We start from the raw sequence: 6,363 nt of genomic DNA on the forward strand, positions 1-6,363 counted from the left end.
ATCTGTTTAATTAAATAAAATGAGAAAAAAGCATTGTGTAGGGAGAATTGGATGCTGTCTCCAGTATTATACGTTGTGGATATCATTTGAATAGGTGTATGGCTGCAATGTCAAAACATTTTTTTCTCAGAAAACCTGAAAGTACAAAACTGGATAAATTTTTTTCCCCAGTAAAAGCAGCAGCAGAATTGCTATGCTGCTAATCCCTGGTACTGGTGACAGAATACTGCAGTGTGCTGCCTTTCCTATGGATCTGATACAGTAAGCATGGGAAAATACCATTATTCTACTGAGACTCTATAGCTTTGCATCAAGTGGTAGAAGATGCTCCCACAACTGCCTTTAACATTGTGTTTATGTTATAATGGTTGAAGTTTGTCACTGCATATAGTGCCACCTTTATGGATACTATCTCTGGAAATGGCTACTGCTTCCTTCCGAAGGTGCTGAAAGCTGTTGGGACTGCAGTTAGTATTCATTATATTTAGTACTTCAGGTGGTATTCTTCTAGAGATGCAGTTGCTTGCAGTTTTACAAGTGAAAATTGATTTTCCAATTAAACAATCTTTACTGAGTGACAGTTGGTATTTCTTAAATCCATGGATGCATCATCTTTACAAACTATATTGGCTAGTATTTCAAAGGGTTTCTTATTATTTTTATTATTTCTTACACTTTCTGGTAAAGCATACTTTGGCAATTTCCTTCTTGTTTCTATTTCTACAAAACTAGAATTGCCTAAAACACTTAAGAAACCTTAGGGAAGCTTGATCTTTAACCTGATACTGTTTGTCTCTTTTAGTAAAATACCTTAATGTTTTACTGTAAAATTCTCCAAAATTGCTTATAAATGATAAAACTGCAAATAAAAAAATAAATAAAAATTGCAATGTGGAAAATGAACTTGATATTTTGAAACCAGAAACAATGCCAGAAGTGATGAGCATATTCAGGGATTCTGTGTTGGGTTTGTAAATATATATGTTGATATGCAGTATTATATAAACATAAACAGTGTCTCTTCTATTAAGGCTTCAGCTGAAATTTTCTCCTATACTACTTTTTTTTAAAAGATAGAAAAGGACAAAATACTGCTTGTATATAGTGAAAACAAGCAGCATTTTCTAGAATTAATGTTTACTGGATAAAGGTTGGGGAAAAGCCAAGCAAATACTGGTAGGGTAACTAGAACTGTGTTGTTGTAGTTAATAGAAAGCTGGGAAAAGCTGTTCTTCCATCTAGTAATACATTGCTAAGAGATTACTGTTCCTGGAAGTATTTGCACATATCTACTAAAGAGCTGCCAAAATTAATAGGTCATGGAATATGTCTTTAGTTCCCCAGTCTCTTAACCTCCTCTGTATCTGACTTAGTAGATGAGACTGTTTCTTCATCCTCTTTTGGGATGTATTCCAGGACCTGAAGGGCATGCTTTGAATGTCCATACTGAAATAGTATGTCCAATTCAGGAAGGAATTACTAACCGGCAAGTAAATGCGTCCTTAATGTGCTCTGCATATGGATGGACTTGGACAAACGTAATTCATGTTGCATTGAATTAGAGATTATTCGTTGGCTATAACACCATGTGGCAATACCAGAGCTAGGTTTGAGTTAGAAGCAGGGCATATTCGCTTGCTGCAGGATGCATCTGCAAGCTAATAAAGGCAGAGTGAGCGCTCTAGAATCCATGTATATATCTGAAGAATTTTCAGCATGATGGTTTTAAAGCAAAAATGCTGATTTCTTTTCTTAGCCTCACTTTTTGCCACTAGACTACATCATTGGATGCCAAGAAGACCTAAATTCAAGGTGACTTTTCATGGTACTTGTGTAGATTAAGAGCAGGAGACATTACAGAGCTATAAAGTAGCCACAGAACAGAAGTTCGTTAAGCTTAAGAACTGACATCCAGGCTATGAAGTTGGAAAAACAAAATCCAAATTTTTGGGCCCCTTTCTGCCATTGTCAGCCCAAACCTGAAGCATTTCCAAGAAGTATCAGTAACAACTTTTTTTGTGGTGTTTATAACTTACTGGCTGTGTAGATCAGTGTTTTAAGTTTCCCTCTTCTGTCATCAGTATATTCTGCAAGCATTCAATTTGTTCAGTTACCATTTAAAAACAAATTTTCTATGCTTTAGTGATGGCTAGAAACCAACTTTTTAAACTAATAGGTGTTTACCTATATATGTTTATAAAGTAGTGTTTGATGTTTTGGTCAGAAGACTAGGGAAGCGGGTGGTTTTTTTCCCCTTTGGTAAATTTGACCAAACCAAATCCAAAGAAACTTCTGATGCTGAGTCTTAAGACTGGCTAGACCCTACTCAAAACTAACAGCGGATCTTTTGCATTACAGAGCGCGGGTTGTTTTAAAGCGTGCATTCCTACCCAGAACCTGTGGGGATTTGGAGCAATAACTTCTGTTGTCTGTTGACACAAATTTTATCTGTAAATGTACATGTGATACATCTTCAGAATGGAACTATGTTCAAAAGTAACGTTACCATAATTGGTTTTGGTACAGTACCTGGTTTTGCATGTATAATACTGAAAATGTAACCCCTGTGTCCATCCATGGCAGAACAAAATGTGTGAGTTAAGACTGAGAAGTATTCATGTAGACTGCAGAGGTATTTAAATAATTTTGATTGTACGCACTAGTCCTCTTCCTAATAAAAACGTTTTTTTGTAGCAGGTTTAACAAGCTTTTAACTTAATATTGTATTCACACTGCAGTCCTTTGTAAGCACAGAATGGTTAATATATTTTGAAATAAAATGCTGTTAATGTAAAGATAACAGAGTTTGGTTTGAACGATGGGATCTTTGGAATGAGCCGCAAAGGCAGAAGTTAATCTGGTGAAATAACAGGTTTGCTGGAGACAAAGTGCAAATATAGTAGTGGATCTGCAGTCCCTGTGTATAACTTATTTCAAAGAGAGAAGCCATACTTCTCACTATTTCTTCACCCTTTCAGCGTGGTAATGAAGTACGTGTGCCTCAGCAGTAACTGTGGCTCAGCTGACATCTGGCAACTTGCTGTACTGCCTGCAGTAACACAACCATGTGGCCAGACCCTACAAAAGCTTATATTTGGCAGCCGTAGGTAATTCAGGTTCCTGCTGTTGTGGCTTCCTCTCTGAAATGGAAATGGTTGTTTAGCGTCTTAAGCATAATTTTAGATCATGCTAATGACTATAAAGCAGAAGTGATCAAACGCTCCCTGCATGACTGCTCGCACCTTTTAAAGAGGGATGTGGCTGATGTTCCACCTCTCATCCCTCACACTATTCTGTGACCAGACTCATCACCTTGAACTAATTCATATAGCACGGTCAATCTTAGCCAATATCTCTTTAGTTCTCTGAAGGGATCAAACCTCGTCTAGTTTAGTGCTTGCAAGGTGGGGGTTTTTTTAGCAATTGATGCTAGTAATGTAATAATGATTATTTTTTTTTTTAACAAAAATTGGGACAGGTTTTCCAAGATGCTCAGAATTTCTTTTAAGTTGGAACCAACACAAATGCATCTGTAATCAGGCAGCCCAAAGCACATAACAATTCTGTGAGAACTCCTTAACTCTTATTTGTTTTTTCATTTTGGTGGTTATAATGTGCAGATACTTATTTTCTCTTAAGTCAAACAACTGTAGTTCTATTCAGCACCCATAGCAACTTTATAGTGATGTAGCACCAGTGAAACAGCCTATTTGCTCAGTCTCAACTGTTCCTTCAAAGTCATTCAGGAGGTGCATGCCTGGTATCGTTCATTAATATTTTGGGGTGGGAGACTAGAGAATATGAAAATTATCAGGCAGATATATAGGCAAAAAAATGTGTTGAAAGACATATGTTACTGATGTATTTTGAGCGTCACCAGAGATAAGATTTAAAAACTAATTGTTTCATTGTAAGAAGCCATCATCACTTCATCACTGCCAAACCACAAATTTATTCTTTGGAGAATTCAATTGGCTTGTTAATCTACACAAATATTTTCTAGTACGGTATCTTACGCGGCAGTAGATTCCCTTAGAGACTAATTTCTCTCTCATGCTGATGCCCCTCCCCAGTTATGCTTGCTGCAATTTGTTTAGCATTTAAAAAAATTGCTGGGGAAGGGGTGGTAAAAGCGCCTCCATCAGATCGTTTCAGCTGTTAGCATTTAGTTAAAATGTGAGAAAAAAATCTGTGGCAAGTAGCTGGCTGCTACTTGCAAGATAACCTGTTGGTCTTTTGGGACTGGTGGGAATTGAAACTGGAAGAGTAGACTTCACCTTATTGCATTTTTTTTTCATCCAGTCTAAAATAATTATTGTATGTATTATAAATTGGAACCAAATTTTATATTAGGTTTGTTTCTAATTATTTTTCAGGGTGAGCAGTGACACGTGAATTTCCTCTCTCTTGTTTAGTGAGGCCAAAGCAAACGACTGCTGTACTAAATGCCATGTCTGCCTATATCAAAATACCCTCGCTTGTGTGTGCATGGATGTTTATGTGTAGGTATGTTCAAAGCATGTAGTTCGGTTGCATTTATTTTGAGTAGATTGATGATGGTAAGAAATAGTTTTATCCAGCTTCAGGTCTGGACGTTTGGCTGTGATGATGTGTGCTTGGCAAAGTTGGAGTATCTTCTTAGACACAGCCAGTGCCTTACACTTGAAAAATCAGATTGAAACTTTCATTGAACATGAGTAAATTTTCCAAAGATTCCTTCCAACTGTTTTTATTCTTACTGCTTCAGAAGACTGTAGCGATACACTTAAGCTTGGCTTTTTAGTTCAACAGCACTGAAAAGTAGTAGCTGGTAAGATTATTTTTGTTTTTCAATCCCACGAACAGTAAAATCCCTGTTCACAAGGCAATTGCAGTCTTTTGGCTTTACCACTCATAAAAGTAGCAATTGGCATTTTGAGAAAAAGTACCCTGGACGTTCAAGTACATCTAGTTGACATACATCCAAACACACAGTGAGTGACAACACTGGGATGGTATCTCATGCTGCCATATAAAATTTCCTGCGTTCTTGACTGAAGGGTGTTTTAAGTCCTTTGACATAGCTTTGTATCAAACAATAGCTTTTTTTCTATCATCCCAAATCAGGAACTACTGCATGCTAATTACTTTTCACAAGGAAGTTCATGTTTCACATCACAGCAAGTAGTTACTTTTGTTTTTTTTTTCCTTGATAAGAGGTAATCTTTGAAATTACAGTATTAATGCTGCCATCATTTGTGCTGTGATGGGCCCTGATGACTTTGAGGATCTAGTTCCGCTTTTCTGAAATTCTGAGCATGCGCAGACATGAACGTTTTGATCAAGTTGGTGGATGCAAGATGGTTGCAAGGAACGTACCAGAAACACGTTTAGCGGGTGCGTGATGGTATGAAACAGCTAATTCATGGTTCTGCTCAACTGAAAGAGGGAGTGTGTTTCTGGAAGTTGCAACCTGCCGTGAGGTTACTGGTTTGGTGGCTGCAGGGGAGTGCTAGGGGAGTGCATAGCCCCTCGTAGGGCTGAACTGTCTCCAGCAAACAAAGCCCCAGCTGTTCTCGGTCTTCCAGAGCTCCGTCTTGTGATGTTGCATGCGTTTCTGCTGCCTTAGCACAGAAAAACAGGATGGCAGCCATGAAGCAAAGCGATAATACGATTTTTATGTTTCCCAAACTCCCTTACTGGTCTCTTGTGCTCCTTATTTTATGTTCTTAATTTCTGCTATGTTCCCTAGTGCTAAGACTAGAATAAGCTTGAGCATAGGTGTGTAGGGTAGGAGCACAGCACCAAAGTGGAGTGGGAACGCGAGTGGTGCCGAGACCAGGCTGTGTATGTGGAAATGCCCAGAAGCAACAAGTTATTGAAAGCTGCTTATGGAGACGTTGCCCTCGCTGTCACCCCATCCAAAACTGTGTGACCACATGCAGTGGAGCTGATGGTCTGCTGGCAGGGACACACTGCACTAGTCCCCTGTGCAGTACACAACCAAAATGAAGGACAGTAGACTTCTACGCTTTCTACACTGTTCTTTGTGTCGTAGTAATAGCTGTAAAAATCTCCATCCATTCCCTCAGCTAGTTACTTCTCTCTACCCTACACAGAAGGTACTTGGAAGGCATGCAGGTGACAGCTGAGGTCCCAGTAGGTACCAGCAGCTGCGCAGGGTGGCTCTTGTTTATTTGCTTGTAGACTTAGAACAGTGAACACGCTGTCTTGGTTCACAGGTGGAATCAAATCCTTATGGCCTAGATAAGTAAAACAGGCTCTTTGCTTTGCTTTTGCCTTTCTTACCAGGATCTAATCTTTTTTATTAATAAAAAGTTTTAAAAATTATCTTGGTCAAATACCTGCTTTTATTCACTTAAG

This window comes from Falco punctatus, assembly GCF_963210335.1.
Source record: "Falco punctatus genome assembly, chromosome: 3".
Taxonomy (NCBI): Eukaryota; Metazoa; Chordata; class Aves; order Falconiformes; family Falconidae; genus Falco; species Falco punctatus.